Source organism: Bombus flavifrons, chromosome 15 (assembly GCF_040668555.2).
Source record: "Bombus flavifrons isolate JBK064 chromosome 15, iyBomFlav1_principal, whole genome shotgun sequence".
Taxonomy (NCBI): Eukaryota; Metazoa; Arthropoda; class Insecta; order Hymenoptera; family Apidae; genus Bombus; species Bombus flavifrons.
In genome coordinates, this window is record NC_138456.1 from 2,942,645 (window position 1) to 2,956,459 (window position 13,815).

Below are 13,815 nucleotides of genomic sequence, written 5' to 3' on the forward strand. Positions count from 1 at the left end.
CCGCGTCGTTATCCTTTGTCCCCGGAAGCTTTCGTCCTTCATCGACGAAATAACGTCCGCGACTAACGTCACAATCCGAATAACTTCATTTGCCAAACTACAATATTAGCTTGTACAGTAAGCTCCTCGACGTTTATCGTTCTGTTGTTTCGAAACTTCTATTGTTGGTATTATTTTCGTTTAAATGAACAGCTTGTTTCTGAAGTATTCAAATCTTCAGACGTCTGTCGAGTTGAGAAACTGTCGGTTTCATCTGCTGGATCAGCAATTTTGTTTTTATATATGGATCTTGTGCATGCGGTAACGTCTCTATAAACGCTTCGAGCATTGTTTATAATAAACGTTACGATACAGTAGAAACTTGTTTAACCGAAGTAATCACAACACACCGTTCTTTGAATTATTCTAGAAATATCAAATAATTTCGTATAAGAGACCGTTCAATATTTTATTCTTATAACATACCATTGATATAGTTTACCATTAATCGATTAATTCATCGTTCCGTTAACCCGGATTATTTGACGATAAAGATTCTCTTGCGTTTCTTTCATGAAACACATACAACGGCAAGCTTGAGTTAGGTTTTATATCCACAAATCAAAACTGACCTTTGTCTCTCAAATGTCTTTCCTAGATTAAACTCGATCGTAGAAGATCATTCATTTGAATCGTTTGTTACTCTTCATTCATGAAACACGTTACAAAATTTATTGGAAAGCCACGATGACACGAACACACTTACGATAGATTTCATATTTCGACAAAGAAGATATGTTCTCGATTTACTTTCCATCCTTGGAACGATCACATCGCACGCGAAATTTCCACTTAAAATCTCCCTTCCGACTTCCAATCCTCTCTCCAAATTCTCTTAATCATCCAGTTAATTTCAATTTATTCAAATTTCCCGCGATTCACCGACGCATCCACCTATTAAAAACTTCTGTTTGTCAATTTGCCCATTTTCGTTCGATGGTACTCGAACGTTCCCTTTGTGACCTATCCATCCTACAGGGGTTCGTTACTTCGTTAAACAAACGGAAAGCTGCAAAATGATGGGTGCATTAAGCGAGGAGCTGCGTTAGAGAGTAATTTCAACGAGATCATCGTCAACAGAGGCTGCAACGTGTGTATAAACCCCGGGCAAAGAGTATCTCCTAAGTTATGTATCTTCTGGAAGCCGATGAAAGTTCGAGGGGGCGCCGAGCAATTTAAAGTTAGCTGCAAGCATGTGAAGCTTTAAGCACCGCGAGCTAGGGAACAGCATACCGGAAATCCGAGCCTTCGCCTAGTCGAACCGGTAACTTTTGTTCCGACCCTGAATATCTATTGTAAAACAATCCATTCTTGAGCAGCGTGTTGGTAAAGGGTAAACTAGGTCGCTTCCGGTCATGTTCGCGTGATTTATCGATCCACAGCGGCCAATTATTTCGACCTTTTGCTATTAGTGAGCTGTGAATTTTTATGCGCTCATGGGAAATTCGAAAGCTCAAAAATACACAGAGTGCACGTGATATGGGAAAATATATATAAGAGAACGATAGATTTTATGATCATCGGTAAATCTAGCGTTAAGAGTGAGATAAATTAGAGTGTGTTTTGATAACTGTTAGGATACATTGAAGAGGTACGTTTGAAACATTATTTTTTTTTGTTGAATAAAACGCGAAACGTAGTCACTGCAGCGACGATTCAACAATTGAATCGAAGAGATGAACTGATCTGAATTTCATCAATTTCGTTCGGGTCAATCCGATTTGCATTTCGCTCGGTTAAACTAGATTCTATGATAATTTATAATTGAATATTAGACTGAGATAAATTAGCCTGTGTTTCTATCATTAGCACGGCAAGTTAAGCTATTACGCGTGAAATATTACTTTCTCAACTAGAAAATATCATAACTACAAAGATAGAAGAATTTGATTTCAGCGACGCAAAATACCAGTCTAAATTTGATGAACTTCCTAGAGATTAATTCGATCTCTGCTTAATTATACAGATCGATAAATGTGTAAAAATCATTATGTAAAAAAGCAATGTCCATATAACGAACTATTGCCTCGAGCAAATCCTCCAAAAATCAGACGGCAATTAAATTAATTCAGTATCGAAGCACATCCGGAACGACATTTTTCTCTCGACTACTCGATTATCACTCGACACACAACACGTCCCCATTCTTCTTACATTCGATTAAAGCATCATCAGCAGCCAGTCCTTATCGTCTCCTGACGAAAGACATCGATTCCTCGGAATAGATCGAAACCACGCGTCCGCCGACGCTTACCTCGCGGAATTTTTTCCGTGGACGAGAGACGTCTCCAGCGCTATTATCCTGAAAGCTCGCGCGCGAGAGGTTCCATTCTGCTCGTCTACTTCACGGAACAATGGTGGCAGTACTTTAAAACCGCCTTCAACCGGCAGAGGGGTTCTGGTAGAAGCCGCGGCGTTTTAGCATGTTAAACGCGTGGGAATTGTCACGGAGTGCTCGTAATTCCTGAAAGAGCTGCTGGGTAGGTTTGTTTGCACGCGCGAGCCAATGCCACGCAATGGCTTAAGGCTTTTTCTTGCGGCGCCGCACCGCCCGAGGATTATTTTCCACAGCTCGCTGCGAAACAAATCGCGCTGATAACGACCAACTCTCTGAACAGCTTTCTATGCCTGTGTAATCCGGTGCAAAGCATCGTGCAAAGCTTCGCCGACGCTGCGAAAATATAGGGAGAGTTCTCTCCCTCCCTCTCTTTCTCTCTCTCTCTCTCTCTCTCTTTCTCTTTTTTCTTTTCTCCCTTTTCTCGTCCCTGAGACTGTCGACCGTGTTCTTTTGACTGCGATATTGTTCGTTAAACGAATGTTTACGCTTTCACGACCAAGTTCAATGAAAGAGCGGCGTGAAGCTGTAGTTTCGTTTGACATGTTTGTTCTCGCGCGTTTGAACCGATTATGGTTGTCTTTTCTCTTCGTTTCATGGATTTGAGTGATAGCATTGTTTTGCAATGGAGAGGTTTGTCGTAATCGAAGAATGAATTCTATAGGAGTGTCTCGCGTTCGTCTAAAAGATTAATCTTCTTTAATTGTTTGGGAATAATATTCGAGAGATGAAAAGGTATGATATTTCGTTCATCATTAATTGAAGGACGAATTGTATCGCGGAATCTGTTTAAAAGATTAATTGCCTGCTGTAATTTCTTGCGTAAGGTTGTACGGAAATAATATTTGAAAAGTGAAATGGTATGGTATTTCGTTTGTCATAATTGTTCTGACGCGTGGTGCTTTAACTCTGCTGTAAGCTAGAGAGGTTTATTGTAACTGGAGAACGAATTGTGTCGCAGAATCTGTTTGAAAGATTAATTTTCTTAATCGTAGAAAAGGATTTCAAATAATAATTTCGTTATTGAATGGAGAGGTTTGTCAAGATTGGACAACGAATTGCACAGGAGTGTCCTGTGTCCGTTTAAAAGATTGATTCCCTTCATTGTATAAAAATCCTATTTAACTTCGTAATGGTGTGTCTGTAGTGAATTGTATTGAATTAAATACACCAACCATGAAAATAATTAAAATTGAATGTAGATGGTTGAATAATGTAGTTTTATTAACGCGATAACTACTTCGAGCAAGTTTAAGCTTGGTGCAGAATACTCTTGGCCTTTCCCTGTCAGAACTTTGTCAGGAAACATAAATAACGAAGAGCTGTTACTTCTTAAAAGTACGTAGAACAAAAATGAGGGGGAAATACGGTACTTCATTCTGCTGTTCCGAAATTAATTAAGTTGGCGAGTACGAAATGTTGTTTCTGTTGAGTTTGATAGGCTGATAGCTAGTTATTAAATTTCATCTTAATGCAATTTATAACGAGTATCGTAGAAACAATGTATGAAATTAAAATTACGAATTTTAAAACCTGTGATTTTTGTACAATTTTTAATTTTATAAATCCTAAATATAAATAATAAATGTTTCTTTTAATTGAAAATCCATCTTTTATACGCTCCAATCTACTGCGCATGCAGGAGGGTACTAATATTCAAATTTCTAAAAGAAGATAAAATAAAACTGACCCTATATCATATTGCGGTTACTTCATTCCAATAATTACAAAAACGACTGAAATCACAACATGTTTGTTACAACAATAACAAACCATAGACAATTGGAAATATTTCTTTGCGTTTCATCCTCCATCTCCTGTAAACCAAATCTTTCTTTGCTCGCGTGCTTCCCGCAAAACAACCTTTCCGCAGCCTGGAAACTCGCATACCACTAAAAAAAATACACAACAACCCATCTTACCAAGCCAGTCACCGCTCTCAAACACTCGAAACCGCCTTTCCACAAGCTCTTCCGCTGTTAGCGAAGTAAGGGAACGATGGGGAAATTAGTTTGAGGGGAACAGATTAGGGGGTGAATTAGCCGTGTTTGCGCAGTCGTCTGCAGAACTTCTAATTCCACGTCGTTCTAGTTACGCAGAAATGACTGAGGCGAGCGAAAACGAACACTGGGATTCGCTGATTGCATGCGTTCATTGCGATGGATTACGGTCTACCATATTGTGCGGTAACGATGCACAAAGAGAGAGATAAAGAGAAAGAGAGAGAGAGAGAGAGAGAGAGAGTATATGCTCCTAATTATAAACATTAGAACACTTGCTATCTTTATACAGAAGATCACAGTTGATCTAGATTATTAGAGAAATAACTAATTAGAATCTTGGGTTTGTACAACATAATGGTTCAGATTATAGGGCAGCAAATAGTGAAAATTACTTGCAAGAATTTTGAAACAGTATAACGAATTATTCAGCAATTATATAATAGACTCACGAAAACATTCGAGTATTTGAGCATTTGAGCACACGATACATTTTTTTATTTGATTTAATTTCAATTAAAAAGCAAATCACGAATTTATTTCAAATTCAGTATCGACCCTCATTTCTCATTTCACAATAATGAAATGTCAAAAACTTTTCTATAACATACGTAATACATCTACCCAGCAGAATTTTCTATAATAAGTATTCGAATAGTTTCATGTGCCCACTGTATGTCCAATACAATACTAAAACCTCTATAACATAATTCCTCTTGTCCACCGGTTCTATTTTTGATTCGAAACTTCATCTACTAGCTCTATACAGGGTGGTCCGTAACTGGTGGCACAATTGGGTACAGAGTGACTCGACGAATGTACAAATAAAACGAATAGGTATATAGAACGAAATTTGTTCATATGATGTTTCGTTTCCAAGGAAATCGAGTTAAAAAATTTGTCAGCTATACTCAAACGCGTGGCTAATTCCGAGCTGAACAGGAACAAACGATCAATAAGGGGATAAACTACACGCAAAAATAAATCAGAAACGTAGAATAAAATTTGTTGATAAGATGCTCCTTCTTCGAGAAGAATACATTTGAAAATGTATCTTTCGCGTATGCAAGTCCAGTACTCTTAACTAAACATGTTCAAACTTTATTTTCTTAAAGATGAGTACTTAAGCGGACAAATTTTACTCTACAATTTTGACTTAGTTTCGCATGTATAACAATCTCCTGCTTATTGTTTATTCGTACCAGTCTGTACTCGGCTAGTTTTAAATATACTTGATAAACTTCCAAACTCGATTTCCTCGGATACCAGGAACAGCGCGCGAGAAAATTTAACTCCATATTTTATTTTTACACGTAGGATCATCCTGTACCCGATTGTACCCACCAGTTACCAGGGCGACCGCTCTGTGTAATATTAACTACGCCGTGTTCAATGAAACTCTCGAAATGAACGGTTTCTTGTCGATATGGAAAATTAATAACATTAGCCAGGTGAAGAGGGAGTATAGGATTCTAGGGCGTTTGCTTCGGTATTCATAAGTCACGACTTTCCTCGTCAACTCTAACAGGTGAGGCGGGGTAATTCAATATCTTACGAGAAGTAATGGCTTTAGGGTTTGACAGTCGTAGCCCCAAGATGAACGTAAACTCTCCATCATCGGAGGAAAATCAACGGGGGGTTTGTAACCGGTGGCGGTGAACGTCGGAACAACCCTGGTAAAAGGAAAGATGGAAAGAGAAAGAGGGGAAAAGCTGTGTAGTTTCGTCAGCAAGATGGATGAGCCTCGGGTCATTCAGAACGGATTAATTTCAATATCCTGTTAATTTGACCTGTCGCGTCGACTTTAAACGCACCCAGCTTTACCTTGCGCTTCATCCCCTGCTGGAAAATTTACTAGAGAAGGGCGATGGCGTTCGTCTTCCCCGCTGCGGTCACGTTCAGGAACGATCGAGCTTTAATCGCTAGGAAATAAACGCTTGCTTCGTTGTGGTAATTGTTTCCAGCCACTGCTATTTCTCGTTCCTACGTGTTCCATTTTCGATGGCACCAACTAAGTGTTAATGGTGAATGTTTAACGTTTTCAGTAGTTTAGAGCTTCGCGTTCCGGATTCTCCATCTTGCCTGAACTACTGAATTTTTTAGCCTTTTGATTTACCGACCATGGAATTTGAGTTACGCAATTTTCAGATACTCGAATTTTTTGCACCCGAAGTAGTCGAAGTTTGAAATTTGTAAGTATGCGATTTTACAAGTTTTCGAGTTTACAAATTTTAAAAAGCTTGCACCTGCGGACACTCCGAGCACTACGCGTGTAGAGCTTTTTCGATGGACCCTCGTCTACCAACGAACATAATTGCGTGTTCCTCGATCGACTCCATAAATAATCGCAGTGTCTGCTCCTTTTACATTCGCAAATTTCCAGTACAGTCCAAACGAATGTGCGTTTTTAGAGCGCGCATCGGGGAGAAAACATAAATCGGTGGAATCTGCTAGTATTCAATCATTAAATTATGAAGGGTTTTCAGTGAATCCTGTGCATAGAGCACCTGTAAAATTTCAACGCCGTTAAATCGGCCATGAATTATTCCCTCGCTCATTATTCTTCTCTCTTTGTCATCGCGCACCGTCGAATCATTTCTGATACATTAAACTTTTAACCGTTCAATCGGTTTACGAATCTCGATTTCACGTCGTAGTTGATACAACTGTAAAAGAGATATTCCAAATCGAAAATAGAATTTATTTTTAATCCGCGGAAATTTTCTCGCGGAAGTCATTAAGTGTTTGCGATATTTTTAATGAATTTCGATCTCGAGGTCTTGTCTGAAAACGCCCCATCTCGAAACTTCCGAAACCGAGACGGAACTTTTTATGGTGAAACTTCTGTTGGAAATGCTCGACTTTAAAAATTCTTTGTTCCACGATACCGTCTATACCTTTGCTCGTTAAAACTTTCCCCTTGCTACTCGCTAATTTACCTCAAATTTCTTGCGATTTTCATTCTGCCGCATTAACGACTTCCCTAGTTCCCTAGTTTCGAATGATCAACTCATCCTCGAGTATTTAAAATTTGCCTCTTCGTTTATTAAAATTTTACCCAAATTAAGCCTCCCGCTATCTGTAGCGCCGCGAGCCTCTTCTTGAAAAATTTCTCACCTTTTTCTCTAATAGATTCCTGCAAATATCTCTTACAGACATCTGGAATATTTAATTTCTCGTCTGTGTCTTTCGACTTTGTACAGAATTTCGATTTTGCAAAGAATTACAAAGATTATATTATATCATTCATTATAAAAATCCATAGAGTTTGTAATTTCGAAGTTTAGAGTTTGTTATTTCTGTTATTCCGTGGACAGTGGTAAACAGATAATTAAGGATATTTATTGATATTGCTTCGATGCCCTGATTTATCCATTATTTGACGTTTAACATACGCAGATACACAAATTGGATAGTCGGTGATTCATCGTTTGTCGTTAAATATTTACCACCTTGTCTATTTGTCAACTTGTCGTTCGCTAATTTGACACTGGCTATCCGGTAATTCGCCACCTCCTCCGGCTAATAATTTGCTCCGATTGGGTGTTGTCGATCGATAACTATAATCACGTCTACATGGAGTTTCTTCAATCAAGGGGAGGAACTCCGGCAGAGTCATAAAATCGCCTAACATAAAACGTGTAACTGAAGATACCTACGAAACGATCGAATTACGACGCGTCTAAGCACCCTGTTAAATTTGAATGATCAAAACCGTAACATAATTTTTCTTGTAAAACTCGTTCCAGTATCCTTGTTTCATTGCCTGATTTAAAATTCCAAAATTTATAGCCGGCAAATAGACATTTTCTAAATAGAAAATTTATCGAAGGAGATCGTGTCGGTAAAATTTTCTCAGAAAACGGTTTAGAAAACGAGAACTAATGCGTGCTATTAGCGCATTAGGAAATCGTACCACAGAATTATTAAAGTTTATATAATTTATACGTTCACTTGTATATAATTTGCATTATTATTTTTATGTTATTTGAATATTATACTTTTTCATTCTCTCTGCTCGCGAGATTATTTTTCGTAGTGAAGTAATTTTATTTTATCAAAAACATGTAAACTGACGTAACAATACTATATATTGGTTTTAATATTCCATTGGCATGAAACCATTAACACATTCGCTGCAATTAAAATATGTTTACCAGTTCGCTATATTTTTCTCATCAAAAAGGTTTTTATTTCGAATAATATTTATTTTACCAGCGGCCACTTTCTTCTTTTCTCCTGTTAAATTTTTCTGTCCGAATGCACATATTTGAAAACAAAATACAATGGAACCTATGAATAAGCTGCTGGGTAACTGAAGATTAAACACATACCATAACATATCGTACCTTGTTTTAGTTTTTTGTTCCCGTGTTGTTATTTACAGTTTCAGTTATCTGTAGTATTCGTAATAATGAATATTCCGTAAATAAATAAATAAAATTAGAAGAAATCGTTAAACTGATCAATCCCCAAAATGTCACTTATAAATAGTGAAGTACGTGATAACCATCGAATTGAATTTGCTGTCGCTTGAAAAATCGTCGGATAATTGGAATCGATCGAGTAATTCGTCACCCGTAGGGTGATCGATGCAAATCCATGCAAATCAAGGCAGCAGTTTGATCTGAAGCTAACCTGAATATATATAAATAAATTTAGGAAAAATTCACGATTATGAATTGCCTGTAAATAAATAAACAAAATTAGAAAATGAACCATTAAGCTGCATAATTAGCAAAGTATCACTTATAGAGAAATGAACCTTTCAAACTCATGAAGCTATCGACGCTGGTGATTTGACTTGAAAAATCGCCGGATAATTCGAATCGATCGGGTAATTCGTTACCCGCAGGGCGATCGATCCAAATTAATGCAAATGAAGCCAGTAGTTTGATCCCGTTGCAGGCCGGACTGCGCGCCAGTGGTAGTGAAACGTTATAAATCAGACGTAACAGCTTCGGACCTGAACGCTTGACATAAGGACGCTTGATTGCCGGTATCCAAGCGTGTCGCAAGATTGCCATGCCGAAGCTTGCAATATTCGCCGTTGTTTCCCCTATGGAGGGACGAGCAGCTCGTTTCGAGTACCGAAGTTATAATTTATATCGTGGCGGAAAAACGACGATGGAACAACGCGTAGTCCGTGGCAGCATTGTATCGTAACGCGATAGTTTATGCATTTTTCCACGGAGCTGATCTTTTTTTACGGTTATCGAGGCACGAGCCGTGAATTCCAGTTGAACAGTAAAATTACGATACCCGTTACGATGGCTACGAAATTGTTATCGACCATCCGTTTATCACGTCCTCGGGAAAATTAGTTTTTGTTGTCGCGACATAGTATTATAACCGTTAAAGGTAATGGAATGTTCGATACGATAAATCGCGCGACGAAAGTAGGCCAATGATGTTTATGGCGATCCTCTCTGTTTTGCTTGCTTTATTAGGAGATATTTCATCAGGATCGTAAACCACTCGGTACTACGTGGTACTAAGATTCGGACTAAAGGAAATTTTTCCTGACAAGCACCGGTGAAAATGCATGTGCAATATATCTTCTGTGAGATATAAGGATGCTTTAGAGGGAGATATCGATAACCTGGATACAAATAAATATCGATGAATTAAAATATCATGGAGATACGTATCACATAAGTGATCATTTTCTTAATAATTTCTCATTGACAGACTCCATAACCTTTTGCATATCGTTACATTTTTCTTAATTGTAAGTTAGATCGTAATCACATTTGCAAGGATAAACTAATTTTCTAACTAAAATTTATTTGTCTCCATTAATTTCAAACTTTGTAATTAAGTATCTGGTTAACGCGTTAAGTAATAATGTTACTAGTATAGTAGCAACGTTAATGTAGTAATGTACGTTATTGCTCACTGTTACTTCTAACATAAAGATAATGAAACGTCTGTAACGATTTATTTAATTTCACTTTGTTTAGCTTCGTTCCGAATAAAATTTTGTCAAGCTTAATGGAAATTGACAACAGTGAAGATAAAACGGGAAGATTAAATATGTCGAGACAATCAGAAGTTACAGGTTGGCTAAACGTTGTTAGTTACGCGGCAACGAGGTTGAAACGCTCAGGAGTGTTGATTGTCCTGCGTTTCGTTGGTTTATTCAATTAGGTGACTCTCTGGACACCCGGTAGGTGGTTGTTATCCTCGTCTAAAGTGTACGCGTGTAAACCGCGTATAGGGATACAACAAAACTGTGCTGTACGATAAGCCGAATATCCTTGGCTTTATATATTTATGTATCAAACATTGATAAGTGTTGAGGGGGAAAAAACGACGTCGTTGCGCTAGAATATCGAAAATCGATTACCTTCGCTTTACTACCTGGCTTGTATCTACGAGAAGTGGATGCGCATTGAAATAGATTGAATTCGTAGTCGCACCTTCGAAGGAATTTCGAGTCGAAAGTCACATCGACAATTTTTTCGCCTATCGATCGACCTGTGTACCTGTGAAACTTACTTTATTTTATTTATCGTTATTGTTTATCGTTATCGTTTACTGTTGAAACTTAACTGTCGAAGTAATACCATTGGTATCTTAATTCACATTTTAGTAAATGTTACTTAGAAACACCAAGATGAAATAAATCATTATTTTTTTTTTTTTTTTTTTGTAAGCTCTTTGCGTTTCCTAAAAATCTTGTCGCTTTCATGAAAATTATGTCGCTTTTTTTATATGATAATTTTTCGAAGATACAATCCTTGCAGTTTTTTCCTCAAGTTTTACTATGAACTTCTCGTACAACCCGATAAATATTCAGTTCCTCGACAATGTTAAACGCTTCGTCCGCGTAATAACTTGCAACAACTTGCTACTCGCGCGGTCCGGTTAATCATACACCCTTTACTCAAATTAAAACTAGAGCGCCCTTGAGTAGCTTGCTCGTAGCCAACAGTTCGTAGAACACGCGAAGCCTAACCTAGCGTCGCAGAGAGTTCAGTGTTTGTTCAACATGGGGCTACGCTATATCTGATCTATGCGCATAGAAATTGCGGCGTAAGCTGCGCACCGCGGCGGGAGTAAGTCGGCAGACGGAGATTTAGATTAGACACGGATTAGTCTGGACAAAACTGCAGTGTTGGGACCCGTAGATTTCCGGATTCGACCGTGTGGTACACGTCTGCGGATACGTCCTTCCACCGACCGGGCAAATTAGATTGCGAGAAGCACGTGTGTCGCGTCGATACGTCGCGAGACATCTTTGTCGCCTCGGCTTTCTCGCCCGCGAGATATGGAGCAAACGAGCTTTCTCTTCAGACAAGCTTTGATCCATGTAGAATGAAGTTTCGGGTCAAGATAGAGGGAAATTCAGTAACGAAAGTTTGTCTGACTTGCGAATTTTGGCCACTTGAAAAGCGTTATCCGACTGGAACTTTGTTTCAGCTTTAAATTAATTAACATTTCGACTGTCGGGTTATTCAATTTTTTAGAACCATTAAAACAAGATAAACACGAACCAATAAATTTCTGATAATCCGAATGACTGAGATAACGTTGTTAGGAAAAATTGTACAAAATTTGATACAATATGATATTTGTAGCATAGTTCGATCTGCTGCGATTGCCAAGGAAAAATATATGAAATTCGCGTGACAGTCAATGAGTCATATGAATAGAAATGATTTGTTAACCTGGATGAGATTTTGCTCTAGATGTCAGTGAATAAAATTCGATGAATTTTTCTTCTGTCGTAGATATCAGTGGACAAATTTTTCTCTAGATGGAATTTTCCCCTGCCAATGCGATAATTATCCCCGATTCAAATTTCCTACGGATAAAATTTTCCTCTAGCGATAACTGGAATTTCTTCCTAGAGATGTGATAGTCATCGGTGAATGAAATTTCTTCTAGATGGAATTTTTCGCTAGCAACGTGACAATCGTTAGTGAATGGCATTTCCATTGAATGAAATTTTTTCTAGCCTTGCGATAGATATCAGTGAATAAAATTTCCTCTAGCGGTGGAAAAAATCTTTTTCACGTATTATACAATCGCTCCGCAGCTTGGAAAATATTCTTTTCCTAAATTGGCAAGTAAAAATTTCCTCTTTTTCTTCGATTTTTCCTACATGAAAACATGTTCAAACTCGTTAACGAGAAACGATACATAAATTAGCCCTATCAATTGGAACGTGATGAAATCAGTACGAATTTAGACTGGCAAAGAATCGAATACTTCCGGCTAATAATAGATCGATTAACTGGCAGTAAATCGATCCACATTAATGCAAATGGAGCCAGGTCTGATCGCGTTACAACCTCTGGTACACTTGCATCGCTGGCTGAACGTATAAATCAGTCTTAACAACATCGAATCGCAACGTCTAACGTAAGGCCTGTCATGCTTGACCCTCACCCTGAAAACATTTATGTAACATCCTCTAGATTCAACTCTTGGCTATTTTGCACCTCTAACAACATAAGCCAAATGTTTGATCCGACCGCCTAATCAGAATTGATCAATCAATTCACGGTGATGAATTGATTGATCACCACGATCGATCAATTTCATCGACCCTCAATACCTTCTCATAATGTTAATGAAGTGAACCGTTCCTGCCCATTTTGCATAGAAATAAAATTATCCTGCGAAGCTTTGTTCGTCTCAAACGTATTTTGGTTATTTTTATAATTTTCAAAATGTTACAATGTAAATGGTACAAGCGAGGATATTTCTTAGCCTTGCCGATTATTTAGTCGGCTTAATCATAGTAATCTTAATAATATTGTAGTATCGTAACTACTATAATTAATTAGTTTATTAATAATAAATGGATTAAACAGAAAACAACAGTTATTTAACTGAACTAATCGTAACAACGTATTATAATTAATTAACAACTCTCGTCAACACAGATTCAGCTCTCTCTCAACAACGCTAACAACACTATCTCGACAACGCAATCCGCACTCTCTGGCTTCTCAACTCATACTGCCGTTAATTCGTTTATGTCTCTTAGCAACCCTTCGTCTTTTGTCTTATATCTTTTGTTTAAGCCCCATCATGCACATGCTCAGCAACCGCTTGTTTATAATTCGCACGACACCCCCAGGCCCCTCGTCCACGATACTACAATATACAGAAGTTCGACGTTTTCTATCTATTAACAATAGATGTATTTAAATGTTAGGATTAACGACTAGAAATTTAATAGACAATTTAAATGACAATAGTTATAACACCAGACTATGAATTTTTATGAATTTTTTATCAACGCGACTACCGAAATTCCTTTGTTTGTCGTATCGTATAATCCCGTCTGTGAACTTCGTAACAACCAAATGCGGATTTACATTTTTACAGAACGCCATTTGAAGAAATTTTGTTATTGCCTGTGCAATTTGCTCTCTGAACGTTATAAAAAATGCGAATTTCTATTTTCCCGACACACAACTAAAG

General features: G+C 37.9%; 1 protein-coding gene across 7 annotated transcripts in view; it reads left to right on the top strand.

Annotated features, from left to right (window-relative positions):
• Window positions 1-13,815, top strand: part of LOC138187694 (venom dipeptidyl peptidase 4) — a 301,114-nt gene that overhangs the window by 253,164 nt on the left and 34,135 nt on the right. The window lies entirely within an intron of this gene.